The sequence below is a fragment of the Rana temporaria genome, chromosome 2 (genome assembly GCF_905171775.1).
Source record: "Rana temporaria chromosome 2, aRanTem1.1, whole genome shotgun sequence".
Lineage (NCBI taxonomy): Eukaryota > Metazoa > Chordata > Amphibia > Anura > Ranidae > Rana > Rana temporaria.
This window is the reverse complement of record NC_053490.1, coordinates 35,932,566-35,955,083: the sequence shown is the minus strand read 5'-3', so window position 1 is coordinate 35,955,083 and position 22,518 is coordinate 35,932,566. Positions and strand designations below refer to the sequence as shown.

The 22,518-nt window shown below is 46.3% G+C and overlaps 1 protein-coding gene across 1 annotated transcript in view; it reads right to left on the bottom strand.

The window, feature by feature from the left end:
- Positions 1-17,476, bottom strand: part of LOC120928946 (sialidase-3-like) — a 35,043-nt gene extending 17,567 nt beyond the window's left edge. Inside the window, exon 1 of the mRNA XM_040340057.1 lies at positions 17,336-17,476. The gene's annotated coding sequence lies outside the window, so the exon portion shown is untranslated. The remainder of the gene's footprint in view (positions 1-17,335) is intronic.
- Positions 17,477-22,518: the final 5,042 nt, after the last annotated feature.

Genomic DNA, 22,518 nt, shown 5'->3' with positions numbered 1-22,518 from the left:
CCATCAGACTAAAATCCAATTTTCAAATGAGCATGCTCAGAACCAATGCTAAACATCAGACAACAATAGCAGAAGTTGGTGGCGGTAAAGCGCTGAAAAAACACGTGATTTGGTGAATGTTGGCTAAAAAAGTTCTGCCGCGTGTATGCATACCAAGTTCACGGCCAATGCCCCTTCGGACAAAAATACATTTGAAAATTCAGATGGAAGTCCGATTGTGTGTATGAGGCTTTATACTGGGCTGGTACCACTATTCTGGGGATCTTTAAAGTGAGGTACCCCCACCCTATTGGGCGAGGTAGCTGAGCTCTATTTGAGAGCTCCCAAACGGGAGATCTTTGTGTTGGGGTTCACCCTAATGTGAAAAGGCATCTCAATATCTACCTGGAGACCAGCAAAACCTCCTTTGAGTATCTCCAAAATTGAGAATCTCCAAGATTTGTTGGAAGAATGGTGTTAACTGTACAAGGCTATACATCAGCATCTGGGGAATGTGCTTAACAGATATCAACATTTGTACCTTCTGTTTGGGGCCCTTCTACACCTTTATACATCTATAATTGGAGCTCTATGGTTTACCCATCTATACTTTCTAGTATACTCTCTACCAGCCTCCCATGACCTTACATCTACTTCCTCTCCTTGTTAGAGTGGTCAAACATTTTGGCTACCTTGGTTTTTGGGCTTCCGCCGGCCCAATGTTGGAAAAACTGGACGCCATTCGTCACCTGGTATCTTTTGGCCTCTCTCTGGAGGCCCCTGTATGCCCCAGTGTCCGCCCTCAGGATTTGTTCTCACCTATTATCTGTTCTTTCAAGGTAAATCAGCACCAACCCAATCTGTCCTGAGGAAGCAAATAAGTTGTACGAAACACGTTGACAAGCATGCATGGAAGAGTTGTGGACCTGACTCTTGAAATCCACTCACATTTCCTTCTACATTGATGGACTTCTATACGTCTTATATTATAGGATCCATGCCTCCATGTCTGTGATTGGGTATCTTTCGACCCACAGTTGAGTAGAGCAGTGATTCTCAACACTGTACCTTCCCAAGTACCCCCAAAATGCCATGTTTGCAGGTTTTCCTTGATCTTGCACAGGTGCTTCAAATAAGCCTCTATGGCTTGGTATTTTGGACAGCTATTTTATCTAAGAGAAATTCCCAAAACATACCCTGTTGTTTTTTTTTTAAAATAACAAACATGTAATACTTATCTCCACTGTGCAGCTCATTTTGCACAGAGTGGCCCCCGACCCTGGTCTTCTGGGGGCCCTCGGCAGCTGTCTCTGCTCCTCCCCGCATCAGCTAACCCCCTTCATGGGAAGCTCTCTCCCAAGGGGGTTAGCCACCGACTGTATAACTCGGCCCCGCCCCCCGGCGTGCTGCGTTATTCATTTGATTGACAGCAGTGTGAGCCAATGGCTGCGCTGCTATCAACCAACCAATGAATGAGCCGAGAAGCCATCGCTTTCACGGCGCAGGACTTTTGAGGGGTCAGTTAAGTAAACGTGGCGGTGCTAATCCTTGAATGTTTTTTCACCTTAATGCATAGAATGCATTGAGGTGAAAAAACATGTACCTTTACAACCCCTTTAACCACTTAACCCCCGGACCATATTGCTGGTCAAAGACCAGAGCACTTTTTGAGATTCGGCACTGCGTCGCTTTAACTGACAATTGCGCGGTCGTGCGACGTGGCTCCCAAACAAAATTGGCGTCCTTTTTTTCCCACAATGGCTCAGATCGGCTCCCCCCCCCCACAGGCCAAACAAGGTACTGCACACCGCTGTGGCTTTAATCCTGCTTGTTTTGTGTTCGTATTGCGAAACGCTCATTAACCAGGTTAATCCGAGGTTTCACTGCAATTGTAATAAGGATTGTATTTTGTTACGCGTACTGCCTCATACATCATCATTCTACTTTTTTGTTTGTTTTGGATAGAGTGGTGAAGGAATTAGAACCTTGTCAGTTTGTATTGTTGTTTGTGTCCCCGTTAGGGAGATTCCTTCTCTCTATTTATAGTATGTACTTGTATTATCTAAATTGAAAAGTAAAAGAAAATCCCACATTTTGGGTTGACAACAGAAAAAGAAATGGAGTGGAAATCCTCCAATGAGGGAACTAGTTCTGGTGACCTCCTGGGATTCCCTCACTTCCTGTTTTGGCTATGGGACAGGAAGTGTAAGAAATTCCCCCCAATGGGACACAGATGGCAAAAAAACTAACAGGGTGTATAATCTTTCCTTATACTACCGAAAACGAGAAACAAATTTTGCCTTTAGTTCTATTTTAATGATTTGGCTGCTCCTGTCCCAATACAGCGATGCTTCCTTTATGGTTATGAATATCTTTACAGACAGCAGTAGATAAAAACCTGTTTCCTGGCTCTTCCATTGGAATACATGGTGTTATTGTATTGTGTAACCACAGCTATCCTCTAGGCACGCCCAAAGAGGCCCAAACGCAGAGATGACAGTGCTTCGGTCAGCATTCTGTTATATGAAGCCAAAGGTTTTTCTTTTTTTTATTGAATACTTTTATATGTTTTAAGATTTGTAGAGCTGCAAAGTGGAGGTAAAATTCCAGCTCGAAGTTTTTTTAAGGAGTATTGAACTTTTCTCACTTTTCTTATTTAGTGTTGCTTATATATATATATATATATATATATATATATATATATATATATATATATATATATATATATATATATATATATATATATATATAAATATATATAAAAAAATATATATATATACAGGGCTTTTTTTCTCAGACAATGGGTCGAGGAACTCCCCCCCCCCTTTCCGAGTCACCCCCTTTCTCCGCCCCCTACCCACCTCCGAGCACTGTCCCTTGGTTCCATCCCCCTACCCATCTCCCAGTACCACCCCTTTTAGACAATACAGAACCAAGTATCATTTTTTTTAAATAATTTGTATGGAATTTGGTAATGATATCAAGAAAAGCCGGATCCCCAGCCATCAGCCAACAATAGACCCCTCCCCCCAACAGTATATCTCTTTCAGCAACAACTGACCCCCCCCCCAGCAACTTAAGATCTCCCACCAGCAACAATAGACCACCCCCTGCAAAAATAGATGCCTTCCAGCTAGAATAGATGCCCTAGTAGAGATCATCAATACCCTGCAGCACACCCCAGCACCCCTTGTCATTACATACAGTCAGTCCAGGAAGTGCCGGAACTGCGTTCCCCCGCGTTCCCGCTGATAAAAAGCCCTGTGTGTATATATATATATATATATATATACACACACACACCAGTCCCTTTATTAGGCACACCTGTACAATTGCCTGGTAACACAAATCGCTAATCAACCAATCACATGGCAGCAACTCAATGCATTTGGGCATCTAGACGTGGTGAAGACGTTCAAACCAAGCATCAGAATGGGGAAGAAAGGGAATTTAAGTGACTCTGAACGTGGCATGGTTGTTGGTGCCAGACGGGCTGGTCTGAGTATTTCAAAAACTGCTGATCAACTGGGATTTTCACACAGCCGGGTTTTCAGAGAATGGTCCGAAAAAGAGAAAATATCCAGGGAGTTGTGTGGAGGAAAAGGCCTTGTTGATGTCAAAGGTCAGAGAAGAATGGGCAGACTGGTTTGAGATGATAGAAAGCCAACAGTAACTCAAATAACCTCTCATTACACCCAAGGTATGCAGAATACCATCTTTGAATGCACAATACATCGAACCTTGAAGCAAATGGGCTACAGCAGCAGAAGACCACACCGGGTGCCACTCCTGTCAGCTAAGAACAGGAAACTGAGGATACAATTCACACAGGATCACCAATATTGGACAACAGAAAATTGGAAAAACATTGGTCTGATGAGTCTCGATTTCAGCTGCGACATTCCGATGGTGGGGTCAGAATTTGTAGTAAATAACATGAAAGCATGGATCCTTCCTGCCTTGTATCAATGGTTCCGGCTGGTGGTGATGTAATGGTGTGGGGGATATTTTCTTTGCACACTTTGGGCCCCTTATTACCAATTGAGCATCGTTTAAACACCACGGCCTACCTGAGTATTGTTGCGGACCATGTCCAGGGATGGACTGGCCATAGGGACTACAGGGAGTTTCCCGGTGGGCCGATGGCTCAGTGGGCGTTTTTTTTTTGTAACTGAGACTCTCTCAGACCCCCCCTTTCTCTCAGTCCCCCCCTCTGTCTCCCAGTCCCCGTGTCTTAGTCCCCCCCTCTTTTAGCCCCCTCCTCTGTCTCTCAGCCCCCTCTGTCTCTCAGACCTACCCTCTTTCTCTCAGCCCCCCCCCCTCTGTCTCTCAGCTCCCCCCCTCTGTCTCTCAGCTCCCCCCCCCCTCTGTCTCTCAGCTCCCCCCCTCGGTCTCATTCACTCCCTGACTCTTAGGCTGCTTTCACACTGGGGTGGGCATTGACGGTAAAACGCTGCTAGTTTTAGCAGCACTTTACTGTAATTTTAGCTGCACTATTCGGCGTCTAGCAGGCGATTTTAACCCCCACTAGCAGCCGAATTCAAGGTTAAATGCGCCCGTGTAGTGCTGCTGCCGAAGTGCTTTGCAGGCGCTTCAGCAGCGGTGGCCTTTCATTTCAATGGGCAGGAGCGGTTTGTACACCGCTCCTCCACCTCCCCAAAGATGCTGCTTGGAGGACTTTTTTTAACGCCCTGGCAGCGCCCCAGTGTGAAAGCACTTGGGCTTTCACACTGGGACTGCAGCGGAGGCGTTTTTCAGGCGCTTTACAGGCGATATTGTTAGCCCAAAAGCGCCTGAAAAACGTCTCAGTGTGAAAGGGGTCCTACACTCACCCCCTCTCTTTTACATTCACTCTCTTTTTCTTACACTCACCCCCCTCTCTCACCCCCTTTCCCTCAACCCTCCCTCTCTCTCACCCTCTCATGATATTCAATAATGGATGTAGGGGCCTTTTGGTGGGCGTGATTTTTCGGGGTGTGGGGGGGGTAGCATTTTATTGAATTAAAGTGGGCCGGTCTGGATGAAGTCCAGGGCCAAATTTGTGTCCCAGTCCAGCCCTGACCATGTCCATCCCTTTATGACTACAGAGTACTTATCTTCTGATGGATCCTTCCAGCAGGATAATGCACCATGTCACAAACCTCCAATCAGGTCGCTGTACTCCCAATGGCCTCCACATCACCAGATCTCAATCCAATAGGGCAGCTTTGGGATGTGGTGAAACAGGAGCTTTGCATTAATTAAGGGAGTTCTGAATGCAAAAGGGGGTCCAGCCCAGTATTAGCCAGGTGTACCTAATAAAGTGGCTGGTAAATGTGTGTGGCCCATATTCTCAGTGAAGTTACGATGGAGTAACTCAGGATACTCCATCGTAACTCCCTTTTTTGGCCCGTGTATCTATGCGACTGATTCTTAGAATCATTTTCGCATAGATACACTTAAGATCCACCATCTGTAAGTCACTTACACTGGCGGATCTTAAATGCAATGACGCCGGCCGCCGCTAGATGGCATTTACGTGAAGGAGTCATTTGCGTATGCAAATGATCCTTCTACGCCGATTCCCGAACGAGTTCGCGTCGCGTAACCGTCGCTAACGTCGTTTGCGTAAGCGGAAACTTACTCCTGCTATATGAGGGGTAAGTTTCCGCAAGTCTCGCGTAGGCCATGTTACGGATGGCGTCGGGTCCCCGTCGTGTTTTTTCGTCGGGTACGTCGTTTACGTAAGTCGTTCTTGAATACGACTGTACGTCAATGACGCACACGTCGGCGTCATTGACGTTTTCCGCCGAGAACTGGAGCATGCGCACTGGGCTTTTTGAAGCCCTGCGCATGCCCAGTTCTTTCGCATCGGGGGCGCGCTTTATTTGAATAGAAGCCGCCCCCTTGGAGATCCGCCAGGCTACGCCGGGACACTTACACTCCGCTGTCCCAACTTATGGAGCAAGTGTTTGGGGAATACAACACCTGCTCCAGTAAGTTGGGACAGCGGAGTGTAAGTGCCTTAAGCGCAGCAGGCGGATATTTAGAGAGAATATGGGCCTGTGTGTTTATATATACACACACAGTATATATCAGGATATACCAGGTGTTTCAACCATTGTCTGTGCTTCCTGTATCCTAGTTGGGGGGGAACTCCCTTCACTTCTTGTTAAAGTGGAGGTTCACCCTATAAAAAATTTCTAACACTACACCCAGCACCGTGCTGCATATAAAATGACACGGACCTTTATTTATTTTTTTACGTAGATATCGTTTAGCCGTGGAATTCACCGCGGCTTCCGGGCAGGGAATCCCGCGGGAGTGGGCGTTCCTATTGTCATGCCAATTGATTGACATGCTAAACGACGGCGCACACAGCGCGTCACGACTTCCCGAAGAAAGCTCGGGTCGGCTCGGCTCTATTCGGCGCCTGCGCACCGGCGCCAAATAGAGCCGAGCCGACCCAAGCTTCTTCACCCGCGGTGAATTCCACGGCTAAACGATATCTACGGCAAAAAATAAATAAAGGTCAGTGTCATTTTATATGCAGCACGGTGCTGGATGCAGTGTTAGAATTTTTTTATAGGGTGAACCTCCACTTTAAGGTGATCAAAACAGGAAATGGAGACAGATCTCCTGATACACAGCAGCAATAAAAAGTTAACAGCGATCCTAACCATTCTCAGATATTCAAAGCTAAAGCAAAGAAAGCAAAGTTTCAGCATTGACTAGTTTGAAAACTCCAGATATACAGTAGAGCCGCACGATTCTGGCTAAAATGAGAATCTCTTTTTTTTTGCTTAGGAGATAGATCACGATTCTCGCGGCGTAACATCTTTCACAACAAAACAAATTGGGCCAACTTTACTGTTTTTTTTTTTATAAATTGAAGTGCATTTTTTCCCCAAAAATTGCATTTGAAAGACCGCTGGGCAAATACAGTGTATTGCAGCAATTGCCATTTTATTCCCTAGGGTCTCTGCTAAAATATATATGTTTGGGGGTTCCAAGTAATTTTCTAGCAAAATATATTGAATGGCATGGCTGGGCACATCCCTGTACCTGTACGTGGCCCTTTAAGCCCAGCCGTGGGGTCGTGCGCGCCGCCGGCGCGTGCACGCGATCTGGTCCGAAGCTCCGTGACCGCGGCCGTGGGACCCGATCGCGGCTGGAGTCCCCGCGATTGGTCCCTGGAGCTGAAGAACGGGGAGATCTGTGTGTAAACACAGCTTCCCCGTTCTTCACTGTGGCGCCGTCATTGATCGTGTGTTCCCTTATATAGGGGAACACAATCAATGACGTCACACCTACAGCCCCACCTCCCTACAGTTGGAAAACACAGATGAGGTCACACTTAACCCCTTCAGCGCCCCCTGTGGTTAACTCCCAAACTGAAATTGTAATTTTCACAGTAAACAATGCATTTTTAATGCATTTTTTTGCTGTGAAAATGACAATGGTCCCAAAAATGTGTCAAAATTGTCCGAAGTGTCCGCCATAATGTCGCAGTCACGAAAAAAATCGCTGATCGCCGCCATTAGTAGTAAAAACAAAATAATTAATAAAAATGCAATAAATCCCCTATTTTGTAAACGCTATAAATTTTGCGCAAACCAATCGATAAACGCTTATTGCGATTTTTTTTTACCAAAAATAGGTAGAAGAATACGTATCGGCCTAAACTGAGGAAAAAATATTTTTTTTATATATTTTTGGGGGATATTTATAATAGCAAAAAGTTAAAAATATTTATTTTTTTTCAAAATTGTCGCTGTATTTTTGTTTATAGCGCAAAAAATAAAAACCGCAGAGGTGATCAAATACCACCAAAAGAAAGCTCTAGTTGTGGGAAAAAAAGGACGCCAATTTTGTTTGGGAGCCACGACCGCGCAATTGTCAGTTAAAGCGACGCAGTGCCGAATAACAAAAACTGGCCAGGTCCTTTAGCTGCCTAAAGGTCCGGGTCTTAAGTGGTTAAGAAACAAGTGTCAGAAAAAGATTTGGACTTTAAGTAGTTAAACTTCCTGCATTTACATACAGAAGTTTGCTCTAAGGCCTCTTTCACACGAGGCGGACTCCGTTGCTACGGAGGCCGCCAGCTCCCGCCGGGTCAGTGGGAGATCTCTTCGCTGAGCCGGCAGATGACAAGTCCCTCTCTGCTCACTGAGCAGGGAGGGGCTTGTGCAGCGCCGCTGTCTCCTATGGAGAGATATGATGAAAATGGACAGCATGTCTGTTTTCATCAGATCTCACCCGATCCGCCATGGACGGATGGTGACGTATCGCCATACGTCTGATTTTGGCAGATCGAATTGGGTCGGATGTCAGTGGACATGTCTCCGCTGACATCCAACGCTCTATAGGATTGCATGGAGCAGCCGTTCAGGTCCACCGACAAACTGACAGGCGGACCTGAACGGTCTGACCGTGTGGAAGGGGCCTAAGAAGGAAGCATTAGTTACAATGTTTCATGTTGTTACAAATTTGGCAGACTGCCCAGATTTTTCCTTTACACACAGAAGTTTATCCCTTTGATCTAAGAAGGAAGCATTAGTTACAATGTTTCTTGTTAAAAAACTTGGCAGACTGCCAGGATATTTTCTTTTGACAGCTGAAAGTCTCTCCACTTGTTATATGAAAAAATTGTCAAACTCTGCATTGGAGATCGTCAGGGGGGTTGAATCGAGATCACGATTTTTTAACGATTAATTGTGCAGCTCTAATATACAGTACATCAAATTCAAGCAAACCTGTACTTTGCAAGTAACAGGTCCCCTTTACAGTAGGCAATGTAGGCTGGCTGCATTCACCTTTGCTCCTCTGATGCCCCAGTCTGGTGAAAGAGAGGATCACTATTTTAGATTTAATTTTAAGTTCAAATTTTACTTTAGACTGTAAAACCCAACTCTGGGCTTCCCCCCTCAACCATATCTTTTCCACTTGTCTTCAAGCCAATCACATGACATGCAGGGTCCTGTTTGGGTTTATTTTTTATGCAGTGAAGCAAAAAGCAGTGCCGACTTAGACTGTATATGCAGGCTGCCTTAGTGATGTCCTGCACACTGTGGCCCAGATTCACGTAGGAGATACGACGACGTATCTCCAGATACGCCGTCGTATCTCTGAGTCTGAGGCGTCGTATCTTGATGCCTGATTCAAAGAATCAGATACGCCAGAATTTGTATAAGATACGACCAGCGTAAGTCTCCTACGCCGTCGTATCTTAACTGCATATTTACACTGGCCGCTAGGGGCGTGTATGCTGATTTACACCTAGAAATATGTAAATCAGCTAGATACGCCTATTCACGAACGTACGCCCGGCCGTCGCAGTACAGATACGCCGTTTACGTAAGGCTTTTTCCGGCGTAAAGTTACCCCTGCTCTATGAGGCGTACCAATGTTAGGTATGGACGTCGGAACAGCGTCAAATTTTTCACGTTTTACGTCGTTTGTGTAAGTCATTCGCGAATAGGGCTGGGCATCATTTACGTTCACGGCGAAAGCATTGGCTTTTTGCGGGTTAATTTGGAGCATGCGCACTGGGATACTTTTACGGACGGCGCATGCGCCGTTCGTAAAAAGCGTCATTTACGTGGGGTCACAATAAATTTACATGCCCACATCTTCCACATTTGAATTAGGCGGGCTTACGCCGGCCTATTTACGCTACGCCGCCGCAACTTTGCTTTGTGAATACTGCACTTGCCTGTCAAAGTTGCGGAGGCGTAACATAAATAGGATACGTTACGCCCACTCACAAATACGCGCTTCCTACGTGAATCTGGGCCTGTATGTCCTCAGTCCTGCAGGTTGAGTAACTTTGGGCGCGCCGTTTAATCTGGGAAACTGAGGACACCTTTTGGCTGAGAAAAGGTATGGCAGCAGGGAGTACCTAAGAAGAGGTGAGTACTGCATGATTATTTTTATTCCTCTGGGTAACATTTCAAGAACATAATACTAATTTTTGTTATTATTATTCATATTTTAGACAATGTTTCAGTAAATATTATATACATTAATTTATTATAATAATAATTATAATAAATGTAAACAAATCTGTTGCCAGTTTATTGCGTTTTAAGGAAAGAAAAACCTGCGTTGATTGCCCACTCAGCCACCCAGTGCTGCATTATAGGGAGGTTGGAGAGGCGTTCCTTTTTTACTTCATTCTTCACAGCTGCCCTGATGAAGTGTAGCCATTCACTTTTATGGACCAGAGTGTGATACTTGCATAATCAATATACGCTCAGACAGTTCTGCACCACAATTCTTCAATTCATGGAGTTAGTCACAGACAATTGTAGCTACTTGAGATGACCACAAATGTTTCAGCTGCCTATGTTTTAATCTGATCTGTATAGAAGTACGCATTTTTAAAGTGGAATTTTTTCAGACTGTCCATAGAGTGGAGACGGGTTAGAGTTCCCAAAAGCAAAGGGGAGATATACTTGTTACCAGAACAGGAGACCCTCCTAGATTGTAAGCTCTAATGAGCAGGGCCCTCTGATTCCTCATGTATTGAATTGTATTGATATATAGCTAGATTCATCAGTAGAGTTCTACTGATACGCCGACCTAACTCAGAATCTGCGCCGACCTATGTTTAAGTGTATTCTCAAACAGAGATACGCTTAAACATATCTAAGATACGACGGCTTGCGCCGTCCTATCTTAGGTTGCAATATTTAGGCTGGCCGCTACGTGGCGCTTCCATTGCGGTCGGCGTAGAAGATACGCCTATTCACGAACGTACGCCCAGCCGCCGCAGTACATTTACGCCGTTTCCGTAACGCATTATCAGGCCTAAAGTTATTCCATCAAATAGTTGGAATAGTAATGTTAAAGTATGGCCGCCGTTCCCGCTTCGAAATTCGAAATTTTTACGTAGTTTGCGTAAGTCGTCCGCGAATAGGGATTTACGTCGTTTACGTCCACGTCGAAATCAATAGGCCCGTGCGGCCGAGTTAGCTGCAATGCACACTGGGAAATGTAGGCGCCCGGCGCATGCGCAGTTCAAAAAGACCGTCTATCACGTCGGGTCAAGCCTCAATATCATAAAACATGCCCCCTCAGACAAATTTGAATTAGGCGCCCTTACGCCCGCCCGCTTTAGGCTACACCGCCGTAACTTAGCAGGCAAGTACTTTGAGAATCAAGTACTTGCCTCGCTAACTTACGGCGGCGTAGCCTAAACACGCTAAGCTACGCCGCCGCAAAGTTGCGGCCATCTCTCTGAATCTAGCCAATACTGTCTACCCTCATGTTGTAAAGCGCCACATAAGCTCAGAGGCAGCTCTTTAATTAGGCAGTCACCTAAGGCCTCACACTCACAGGGGCCTCACAGCCGCCTAATTTGCCTTTGCTCAATCACTGTGTGCTAGATCCGTGCAACTTTCTGCAGCCATTTTTATTTGCTTTAATTTTTTTACCCATTATGGGCATGAGTGGGGCCCCCGTGTCTAAGTTTTGCTTAAGGCCTCACAAAGCCTAGAGCCGCCTCTGCATAAACTGTTGGCATTATATACCGTATTTATCGCGGTATAACGCAATCCCACGTATACCGCGCACCCCTAAAGTTGCCCCGAATCCTGTGGAAAATTTTTTTTTTTTGTACTTACAGTTTTGGTGTCTTGCGCGGCCTCGTCGGGTCCGGCGTCCTTCTGCGGCTTCGGGTGTCCTCTTCGTTGGGTTCCGGCGTCCGTTTGTGGCTTCGGGTGTCCTCTTCGTCGGGTCCGGCGTCCTTCTGCGGCGTCCTCCCCGCTCGTTTCCCGCGCCGAGTTTGAATTTTGCGCCGACATATACAGAGCGCAGTACACTCGTGTATTGTCGGCAATGCTCTGCAACTCTCGCGCTGACGTCCTGTACGTCCAGGACGTGAGCGCGGAAGGAGCCGAGACTGCCCGACTATACCCGGGTGTACTGCGCTCGGTATATGTTGGCGCAGTATTCAAAACTCGGCGCGGGAAAGCGGGTATCGGCGTATACCGCGCACCCACGATTTTGCCCTGATTTTCAGGGCAAAAAAGTGCGCGTATACGCCGATAAATACAGTAAATCATGTATAATAATAATTGTAAGATTTCCCCTTTTATTTCTTTTTTGATGGTAACTGTATCATTTTGTTTTTCTCATCACCTTATGACAATGGTCACCAGGAGGATTAGAGAAGGCAAACCTCCCCAGCAGGGTACAAACATTATTAAAAACCTGGTGGTGGGTCTAACCTTACCACGCTATATCCAAAACTAGAAAAATAAATTTGTCTGGAGATCTACATTATAAGTTTCAGGAATCGGATACAACCTACCCCCCCCCCCCTCCAATACTGCAAGGGTTAAATGCTAATTTAGTCTACAGGTGCAGGGATAAGCTATATTGCTTGCCCTGTCCATCGAACCGTATGCTCCAATGCCATTTCCCTCTAGCCGTGGCTCTGGTCGGTTCCTTTGGCATCATCACCTAGAGCAGTGGTCTCCAAACTGCGGCCGGATGCAGCCCTATGCTTGATTTTATCCGGCCCTTGGGGCACTATTTCATTCACTGACACCAACAAAGGGGCACAGTTCCTCCCAATGACACCAACAATGGGGCCCAATGACACCAATGATTGGGGACAATGCCTCCCAATGACACCAAAAATGGGGCACAATTCCTCCCAATGACACCAATTATGGGCAGGGACAGTGTTACCACTAGGCAAACTAGGCAGCCACTGGGGTTCCTACTCTCTTCTCTCTGCAGCAAGCAACTAAGTCTCAGCATCAGCAGCTAGCCGATGCTCCGATCGCACATAGTGTCAGAGGCGCAGCAGCGGCAGAGGTCTGTGTCTCGAATAAACGGAAGCAAACGAATATTCATTGATGGGCACGGGTAGGCTGCATTTGATGGGCACTGGTGAGGCTGCATTTGATGGGTGCTGGTAGGCTGCATTGATGGGCACTGGTGAGGCTGCATTTGATGAGCGCTGGTGAGGCTGCATTTGATGGGTGCTGGTGAGGCTGCATTTGATGGGCGCTGGTAGGCTTCATTTGATGGGCGCTGGTGAGGCTGCACTGATGGGTGCTGGTAGGCTGTTTTAATAGGTTCTGGTGAGGCTGCGTTTGATGGGTGCTGGTAAGGCTGCATTTGATGAGCGCTTCATTAATTTACATGGGCAGGGAAAAGGAGGTGGAATAAGGGGGGGAGCCAGGGGGGGCAGCAAAATGACTCGCCTATGGTGTCAAAAATACTTGCACCAGCACAAGCACAATTCCTCCCAATGACACCAACAATGGGGCCCAATGATTGGGGACCATTCTTCCCAATGACACCAAGATGGGTCACAATCGCTCCCAAAAGCACCAAAGATGGGGCACAATTCAGGCCAATGACACAATTTCAACCAATGACACCAAAGATGGAGCACAATTCCCTATGGAGCACAATTCCTCCCAATGATATCAACAATGGGTCCCAAAAGACACCACTGATGGGGCACAATTCCTAGAAAATCATTTTCTTATACATTTACTTTGCAGGTTTCTGCAGCAAAAAAAACAGATCACAGGAAGAGCCAATCATCTGATCTCCATACAACATCACAAAATAGTTATGTTTCTATCAATGTAGCAAGCTGTTACATTGATCACTGAAGAGGCAAGGTTGAACCAACTGTGAGTCCTGGTGAGGCTACACATGGCTGAAGGCTGATTGCAGGATGTACCCTTTATATACTAATACTCAACTGCTTTAAGGCTCAGTTCCCACCTATGCAACTTGCTTTTGATCCGTATCTGCATTGCTTTTTGCGGTGCATTTTTGCACACACATTTTTGACGCCTTTTGCATTTTTTGATGTTTATTTTTAATTCTTTGACCAATTTGTTGTTGGCTCATTTGAAAAGAGCGCAAATCATGGCAAAAAAGCACTACATCCTTTTCTGCAGCTTCCATAGAGTCCTGGCTCACACTTGTGCGATGAGGTAAATTCAGCGAATCCTGTGTGCGTTTCCCGCACAGCATCGCAATCGCACGGCATCCATGTGGGTGTAAATGTTAGATTAACGACACCCCGAAACAGATCGCAAAGCGATTGCCAGAATCGCATTGTATGGGTGTAAACACCCATGCAATGCGATTCATGTGTGGAAAATAAAAGGGTCCTGCACCATTTTGGTGCTGAAGCGATGGGATTTGAGCCATACATGGCTCAAAACGAAACGCAAAAAAAAAATGTGGTGCGAATCCTGTGCGAATCACATGTGGTGCCTGCATCACACCAGTGTGAACCTAAGTCTATTGAACCAAAAACGCAGAGTTTTGCTTTTTAAAAAAATCCCGACCCTTTCCAAAAATGCAGCGGCTGAAAAAAAAGCATAGATGTGAATGTGTCCCCTAGGAAACCCCAATAACCACTTAAAGTGGAGGTCCGCTTAAAAAAAAATATTAAAAGCCAGCAGCTACAAATACTGCAGCTGCTGACTTTTAATATTAGAACAGTTACCTGTCCAGGGCGCCCGCGATGGCGGCAGCCGAAGCCCATCTGTCGCTCGGCTCTTGGCTGTAGCCGCCGCCATCCTTGGTAAGGGAGTCAGGAAGTGAAGCCTTGCCGCTTCACTTCCTGGTTCCCTACTGCGCATTTTCCAGTCGCACTCCGCGTCCTCACTGGTCCCTGCTGTCTTCTGGGACACGTGTGTCTCCCAGAAGACAGCAGGGAGGACAGAGCAGGTGCCGGAAGTGGCGTAGGTCACCTCGATCACAAAGCCCGGAAGCATAGCTCCCAACTGTCCCTGATTTCGAGGGACTGTCCCTGATTTGGAGCAATGTCCCTCTGTCCCTCATTCTCCTCATTTGGGTCTGATCTATATAGCCGTAGATAAAATGCCCTTTTTATCTATTAAAAAGTATTTTCCAGCCCTAAACCTTTCATCCAATTTCTAAATTGCTGCATTTGTAAATTCCAAAAGCCAATATAAAGGAATAGTAGTGGTAAAAAAAAGCCCTTGTTGGTTTAACCAATCTTGTTTTTTTGTACAATTCTCCTTTAAGGGGGCGTGACAAGGGGTGTGTCCTATGACTGCATACTTTTGCTGATAGGTGTCCCTCATTCCCATCTCAAAAAGTTGGGAGGCATGCCGGAAGTGGGAGCAAATACCTGGATTACACAGGTATCTGCTCCCTCCTCCCCCCTGAAAGGTGACAAATGTGACACCGGAGGGGGGGAGGATTCCAAAAAGTGGAAGTTCCATTTTTGGGTGGAACTCCACTTTAAGTACCAGTTGTACTGTGGCAGGTTAGCTCTCATGCGTGAATCGGCGTACATGTACGGTGATTCGCGCAGGTGCAGTTGCGGGCTCTCACTGCGGGAATGTGCCTGCGGGTCGGGCGGACTCAATCGCTTACTACAGAGGCAGAATTGGGATCTTTGTAAACAAGGCGTATACCCATTCTGGAAGATGACATGACAGAGATCTACTGTTCCCAGCGATCTCTGTCATTTCCCAGGCAGACCATCCCCCCCCTACAGTTAGAACACACAATAGGGAACACAGTTAACCCCTTGATCGCCCCCTAATGTTAACCCCTTCCCTGCCAGTGTATTTTTTACATTGATCAGTGATGTAATAATGTCACTGGTCCCGAAAAAGTGTCATTTGGGGTCAGCTTTGTTCGTCGCAATGACGCAGTCCCTGCTAAAAATCGCAGATCGCCGCCATTACCAGTAAAAACAATAACAAAATAAATAAAAGTCCCTAAATCTATCCCATAGTTTGTAGACGCTATAACTTTTGCGCAAACCAATCAATATACACCTACTGCGTTTTTTTTTTACCAAAAATATGTAGAAAAATATAGATCGGCCTAAACTGATGAATAAATTTGTTTTTATGTACATATTTTTTGGATATGTATTATAGCAAAAGGTAAAAAAAATAAACATTTTCAAAATTTTCGCTCTTTGTTTGTTTATAGAGCAAAAAAAAAAAAAAAACAGCAGAGGTGATCAAATACCACCAAAAGAAAGCTCTATTTGTGGGATAAAAAAAAACAACATAAATTTTGTGTACAACAGTGCAATTGTCAGTTAAAGTGACGCAGTGCCGTTTCGCAAAAAAATGTTCCTGGTCATTAAAAGAACACTAAAGGTTCCCGTTTAAAAAAATAAAAATAACAAACATGTTATACTTGCCTCCACTGTGCAGCTCGTTTTGCACACAGTGGCCCCGATCCATGTCTTCTGGGGTCCCTCGACGGCTGTCTCGGCTCCTCCCCGCAAGAACTAACCCCCTTCATGGGAGCTCTCTCCAATGGGGCTTAGTTCTTGCGGGCGTGCTCTTGTGATACAGCCGGCGGCTATAGCTGTATCACTCGCCCCCGGCGCTCCGCGTCATTGGATGTGATTGACAGCAGCGCAAGCCAATGGCTGCGCTGCTATCAATCCATCCAATCTAGCCAATCAACGGCCAGACTGGAGTGGAGAAGAGGACGTCGGGGGCGAGCGCAGCAGGTGAACAGGCTCAGGTAAGTAAAACGGGGGGCTGGGGGGGCCGTCATTGGCAGGTTTTTTTTCACCTTAATGCATCCTATGCATTAAAAAACTAACCTTTACAACCCCTTTAACCACTTGTGGACCGCCTCACGCCAATATACGTTGGCAGAATGGCACTACCTGTACGTGATTGTGCCCAGTCAAATTTTGCATAAGTTGTTCGCGAATAGGGCTGGACGTAATTTACGTTCACGTCGAAAGCAATGACGATCTGCGGCGGACTTTCGATCATGCGCACTGGAATTCTTTCACGAACGGCGCATGCGCCGTTCGTTAAAGACGTCATTTACGTGGGGTCATGTTTTATTTACATAAAACACGCCCACCTCTTGCAAATTTGAATTCCGCGCGCTTATGCCAGCTGATTTACGATACGCCGCCGCAACTTACGGAGCAAGTGCTTTGTGAATACTGCACTTGCCCGTCTAAGTTGCGGCGGCGTAGCGTAAATAACATACGCTACGCCCGCACAAACTTACGGCGGGCTACTTGAATCTAGCCCATTGTGTTTTTTTTCAAAATGTATCTTTATTTTTTGTTTATAGCGCAAAAAATAAAAATCGCAGAGATGATCAAATACCACCAAAAGAAAGCTCTATTTGTGGGAAAAAAATGATAAAAATATAATTTGGGTACAGTGTTGTATGACTGCGCAATTGTCATTCAAAATGCGTCGGCGCTGAAAGCTGAAAATTGGTCTGGGCAGGAAGGGGGTTTAAATGCCCAGTAATGAAGTGGTTAAAATAGCTGCAGCACGTGATCGAAGCTGAGAACTCTGGCGCAGAGAGATATAATAATCTGGTGGGAGATTCAGCCTGCTACCTCCTGGATAGGGACACTTACCGGTGGCAGAGTTGTCGGTGATCCTGGTCCTCAGCTGCTGGGGCTCCTTCCTATCAGTGGCCTGTAGATGTGGATGGGGTCCTGGGTGGCTGTCACACAGCTCTGCTGACCTTGACACTCAGCTGGTGTCTGTGCTGTGATGGGAGATTTTCCTCCCTTCTATTCTGTGTATGGGAACCTCCCAAAACTTTGCTGACTTCCTACTGGCTGCAGAATCCTGACACTCACAGCGCCTAGCACAGCTATACACAGGAACCCCCTCCTTGTGTCCTGCCAGTGGATGGCCGCCCCGCAGGGCTGGATCTTTCTCTCCATTGTCAGTGTGGATGTTATCTGTGCTGCCTCTGTTCTCAGCAGCCGGAATACACATTGGGGGAGATTTACTAAAGGCAAATAGACAATATGCAAAGTGCAGTTGCTCCAGAGCTTATTAAATTAGATAAAGCGTAACCTCGTAAACAATAACCAAAAAAAAAGAAAAAACAATTGCAGCCTCACTGTGCCCATCAAACGCAGCCATTGTGCCATCAATTGTCACCACTGTGCCATGCCATCAAACGCAGCCATTGTGCCATCAATTATCACCACTGTGCCATGGCATCAAACGCAGCCACTGTGCCATCAATTGTCAACACTGTGCCATGCCATCAATCACAGCCACTGTGCCATCAATTGTCACCACTGTGCCATGCCATCAAACGCAGCCATTGTGCCATCAATTATCACCACTGTGCCATGCCATCAAACGCAGCCACTGTGCCATCAATTGTCACCACTGTGCCATGCCATCAAACGCAGCCATTGTGCCATCAATTATCACCACTGTACCATGCCATCAAATGCAGTCACTATGCCATCAATTCAAACCACTGTGCCATGCCATCAAACGCAGTCACTGTGCCATGCCATCAAACGCAGTCACTGTGCCACGCCATCAAACGCAGTCACTGTGCCATGCCATCAAACGCAGCCACTGTGCAATGCCATCAAACACAGCCACTGTGCCATCAATTGTCACCACTGTGCCATGCCATCAAACGCAGCCAATGTGCCCCTCAATTGTCGCCACTGTGCCAATTGTCACCACTGTGCCAATTGTCACCACTGTGCACTTTCATTGTCGCCACTGTGCCCATTGTTGCCACTGTGCATGTCACTGTGCCCTTTAATTGTTGCCACTGTGCCCTTTGTCACCACTGTGCCCTTTGTCGCCACTGTGCCCATTGAGGCCACTGTGCCCTTTGTCACCACTGTGCCTATTGATGCCACTGTGCCCTTTGTCGCCTCTGTGCCCATACGTTGTACCCAAATAAAATTGATGTCCTTTTTCCCCACAAATAGAGGTTTCTTTTGGTGGTGTTTGATCATCTCTGTGGTTTTTATTTTTTGCGCTATAAACAAAAAAAAAGACAGACAATTAAAAAAAAGTAATCTATATTTTTTACTTTCTGCTACATATTATTGGAAAAAAAAAAAAAGACCAATAAGCGCATATTGAAAAGTTTTAGCGTCTACAAACTATGGGATATTTTTATAGCATTTTTATTTTAACTACTAATGGCGGTCAGCGATTTCTAGCAGGACTGCGACATTGCGGCAGACAAATCTGACGGGGGGGGGGGGGGGGGGGGTTATTTACTAAAGGCAAATTCACTCTGCACTAAAAGTGCACTGCAAATGAACCTGGAAGTGCACTCGCTGTAGATCTGAGGTGGACATGCAAGGGAAAAAAAACTGCAATTTGGCTTGCACATGATTGGATGATGAAATCAGCAAAGATTCACCATGCACTCATAGGGCCAGATTCTTAGAGGAGATGCGACGGCGTATCTCCAGATACACCGTCGTATCTCTGCGTCCGGCCGGTCGTATCTATGCGCCTGATTTTTAGAATCAGTTACGCATAGATATCTATTAGATCCGAGAGGCGTAAGTCTCTTACGCCGTTGGATCGTAACTGCATATTTACGCTGGCCGCTAGGGGCGTGTACGCTGATTTACGCATCGAAATATGTACGCAAATTCACGAACATACGCCCGACCGACGCAGTACAGTTACGCCGTTTACGTTAGGCTTTTCCCGGCGTATAGTTACCCCTGCTATATGGTGGCGTAAGTGCGGCGTACCAATGTTAAGTATGGCCGTCGTTCCCGCGTCGAAATTTGAAAAAGTTACGTCGTTTGCGTAAGTCGTCCGTGAATGGGGCTGGACGTCATTTACGTTCACGTCGAAACCAATGACGTCCTTGCGGCGTACTTTGGAGCAATGCACACTGGGAAATTCCACGGACGGCGCATGCGCCGTTCGGGAAAAACGTCAATCACTTCGGGTCAAGCCTGATTTACATAACACACGCCCACCTCTTCACAATTTGAATTAGGCGGGCTTAAGCCGGCCTATTTACACTACGGCACTTGCCTGTAAAAGTTGCGGAGGCGTAACGTAAATAGGATACGTTACGCCCGCACAAAGTTAAGCCATTCTACGTGAATCTAGCCCATAGTGCATAGTGGAATTGCCTTGGTAAATCAACCCCTAAGTGACACTTTTTGGGGAACAGTGTCACTGATACTAGAAAAGGAGTACAGGGAAATCTTTCAATGGGGACACTAGTTCTGGTGACAACCAGGGATTCTCCTCACTTTGAAGGGATTTCCTCTCACTTCCTGTTTTGGCTATGGGACAGAAAGTGAAGGCAAATCTCCACAATGGGACACAGATGGCAAAAAAAAAGTGAGGGGAGCAGTTATAACCGTCTAATCGCATTGGAGGGATAAATAAAAGGAGATCAACATGACTGCTATGGTAATACCTGTGCAAATATTTAATAAACCTCTGGCGTAAAGTGCAAGCTGTAATTTCTAGATGTGCTGACAGCATCCTGTGACCAACCTAAAAAAAAGGAAATATAGGGAAAAAACAGCGATGGCTCCCTGCCACCTGATTAGGTGCCTGCAGTGAACACGGGTCCATTTCCCACTTCAATAAACCCAGAAAATCAGGGCACAGGTCTACTCTACACTGGGCAGTCATTAAAGGGTTAGATGTGGGATTTATTTTTTTTTTTTTCATGCTTGGCTCCAAGCCGCAGATGTATCATGCAATCAGCAAGCCAAGTCCAGTATGTACACTGGGATCAACTGTACACCCATTCCGATCACAGGTGAGGTTGTGTGTTGAAATACCCTGTTTCCCTGAAAATAAGACCTACCCCAAAAATAAGACCTAGCGTTTTTTTCCAGGAGGGCTGCAATATAAGCCCTACCCCGAAAATAAGCCCTAGTTTAGAATGCTTGTAAAATCCTATAATCCACTCTATTACAGTAGTATATAATGTATAATGTGTGTGTTTCTGTAATATAATTGTGGGGAAGAGAGCTCCGGCGAGTCACAGAAGCGCAGAGCGGCGTTATAACGACGGTATTTGGCACCATTATATTACAGAAACACACACATTGTACATTATATACTACTGTAATAGGGAGGATTATAGGATTGTACAAGCATTTTAATTCGGTTCACAATGGGGATTTTTGTCAGTCAGGATGGGAGAGGGGGAGAGAAGACGGCACATTACATGTAAGACCTACCCAGAAAATAAGCCCTACTGTGTCTTTTGTTGCCAAAATTAATATAAGACCCGGGCTTATTTTCGGGGAAACACGGTATAGAAGCTTGCTGGCTTTTGCATGATGATGGCCCCACTTGCTCCTCATAACTGACTATGTACACCATTATATACATGTATACTCAGTGGCGTCACTAAGGTTGGTGTCACCCGGTGCGAAAAAAATTGCGTCACCCCTCATCAACTATAGCCCCCCCTCAGTAAAGACCCCCCTCCAGCAGTATAGATTTCCCCTCCCTCAGTACAGACCCCACCACTAAGTACAGACCCCCTCCATCAATTTAGACTCCCTCCCTCAGTATAAACCTCCCACCTCAATGCAGACCGCTCTATCAGTACAGACACCCACACCTCAGTGCAGACCCCCCCCAGCAGTACAGACACCCCCTCAGTTACAGACACCCCCTCAGTTACAGACCCCCCCCCCCCAGTTACAGACACCACCTCAGTTACAGACCCCCCAGCAGTACAGACACCCCCCCCTCAGTGAAGACTCCCCTCAGTTACAGACACTCCCTCAGTTACAGACACTCCCTCAGTTACAGACACCCCCCAGTGCAGACCCCCCTCAGTTACAGACACCCCTTGGTGCAAACCCCCCCTAGTGCAGACCCCAGCAGTACAGACCCCCCCCATCATTAAACACCCCCTCCCCCTATCAGTATAGATGCCCCCCCTTACCTTACAGACCTCAGAACAGAGCAGCAGATTCACACAGCTCCTCCTCCTCCTCTGTGGATGAAAACAGAGGAGGGGGCGGCAGGTTCTTTCCCCCCGCTGAGGGACACAGCTGTGGCGCGAGGCACAGGGCAGTGGGCTGGCGGTGTTAGTGTGGTGCCGCTACCCACGGGTGTCATCCCTCTGGTGGGTGTCACCCGGGTGCGGCCCCCCCCCCCCTCACCTGGCTAACAACGCTGCTGTGTATACTGTCATAAACAAGTGGTATTCATAATATGGAGCTCTAATTTTGCTGGTTGTCAGTATAATTTAAGCAATCTTTGGGATCTAGTGACATATCTGGGTGAGTTGTATATACCCCTGTATGTCTCTTCCTATATATACACAGGTGATACTCGAAAAATGTGAATATCTTGCAAAAGTTCATTTATTTCATTAATGCAACTTAAAAAGGTGAAACTAATACATGCGATAGACTCATTACATGCAAAGCAAGATAGTTCAAGTCCTGATTTGTCATAATTGTGGGGATAACAGCTCATGAAAAACCCAAATCCACAATCTCAGAAAATTAGAATATTACAAGCAATCAATAAAACATGTGTAGCACTACCCCAGAAGGAGCTGCTGGTTTGTTTTGGGTGGCACTTTACCTCTGTATCTCCGCTGTCTAGGGTACTTGGTGAGAGCTGCAATAAAGGGAATGTTCACACGACAGGTATCTTTTCTGTGCTTTTATTACCCAGCCGGGTAAAAACGATAATAGTAGAAACGGGTGAAGAGATAGAAGAATAGGAAATGGCAAATTCAGGTGTAACTGGATAGGGGAACAGTCCTGCTTCCAACGACAACTTTACATCGCCACTCTAGCCAGAG